The 1,572-nt window shown below is 38.5% G+C and overlaps 1 non-coding gene across 1 annotated transcript; it reads left to right on the top strand.

Annotated features, from left to right (window-relative positions):
• Positions 1 to 242: 242 nt before the first annotated feature.
• On the top strand, positions 243 to 349 carry LOC148292281 (small nucleolar RNA R71). The gene has a single exon (XR_015827228.1). It is a non-coding gene; the product is annotated as a small nucleolar RNA R71 (small nucleolar RNA).
• Positions 350 to 1,572: the final 1,223 nt, after the last annotated feature.

Below are 1,572 nucleotides of genomic sequence, written 5' to 3'. Positions count from 1 at the left end.
TAACATCAAGTTTTGCATTAATCTCATTATTAGTACTTACCTCAGAGACCACAGCTTTCATAGGAGCTCCTCTTCCTTTATTGTAGCTCCATTGTTGAGAGTTGGTACTCAAAGATTCAAAGAGAGTAAAAGCCTCATCTGCTGTTTTGTTCATCGGTCCTTCTCCACTTGTTGCATCTACCATCATCCTTTCGGAATCAAGCAAACCTTCATAGAAAGATTGCATTTGCATCCAACTCTCTATATTGTGGTGTGGGCAAGAACTCATCATCTCCTTGTACCTCTCCCAGCATTCATGAAAAGCTTCTCCTTCTCTTTGTGTGAAACCAAGAATTTCCTTTCTAATCTTGTTAGTCTTTTGAGCTGGAAAGAATTTCTGCAAAAACTTATTAGAAAGCTCATCCCAAGTACGAATTGAAGCATTAGGCAAAGAGTATAACCATGACTTAGCCTTATCTTTTAAACTGAATGGGAATAGCCTCATCTTAATCTGCTCATCATCAAGTCCTTGAATTTTGATTGTAGCACATATTTCAAAGAATTGCTTAACATGCATGTAAGGATCCTCAGTGGTATTACCATAATAAGTTGGAAGAAGATGAATCATACCACTTCTAAGCTCAAACCTGTCAATTGTGAGTTGAGGATAGACGATGCACGAAGGTTGATCAGTGACTTTGGGGATGGAAAATTCACGCAGGGGTTTCCTAGGTTGGACAACAAGCGCACCACCTCCTTCATCATTATTGTTGTTGTTTGGAATCTCTGCCATCTTGCTTGAACCTTCAGATTCGTAGCTCTCAGATTCAGCACTTAAAGAACTATAATTCCTCCTCAAACCAACACGTACAGCAAAAGTTCCTGGTGAAATTGGCTCAGAATCAGATTCGGACATATATGCACACACAAGAAACCAATTAGTGCCTTCAAATGGAGATAACAACTAAAAAGAAAAACAGAATACAGAAATAAAAACCAACGAAAACAAAAACAAAAACACTCAAAGTAATCTAACTATAGCACCATCGTTACCGGTTCCCCGGCAACGGCGCCAAAAACTTGTTGAGCCTATTCCTAACAACTAAAATGAGTTATTAAAAATAGAAACTTCAATTCTCGCAAGTGCACGAACCATTTATAGTATAGCTTATGAAATACGAGGTCGATCCCACGGAGAATGGTAACTTGGTTGCAAGTTAAACTACTTAGAATGATGGAAAAACTGAAAACAAAGAAACAAACAAACTAACAATTGGCAAGGTCTAGGACAGAATCCTAGCACCACACACGCACTCGAATGGGGGGTTTTTGTTGTTTAAATGAAAACAAGAGAATGAAATGGAAGTGCTGGAAGTAAACAATGGCAGCAATGAACAAGTTGTGAAACAATGATTGAGAAGTGTTAGAGCCTTGGAATCTACCACTAGTCTTCCTATCCAAGTTATGAATGCATAGAAATTGACTCAAGCTTCATTAACAATAGATTATCGCATACAAGCCTATGGTATCTAGGTGCAGGATGCATGATTCTCCTAAGGCATGTAATTGTGCATGGTATCTACACAACACGTG

This window comes from Prunus avium, chromosome 8 (assembly GCF_965620075.1).
Source record: "Prunus avium chromosome 8, drPruAviu1.hap1.1, whole genome shotgun sequence".
Classification (NCBI taxonomy): Eukaryota; Viridiplantae; Streptophyta; class Magnoliopsida; order Rosales; family Rosaceae; genus Prunus; species Prunus avium.
Note: the sequence above shows the minus strand (reverse complement) of the source record. Positions and strands in the feature narration are given on the sequence as shown.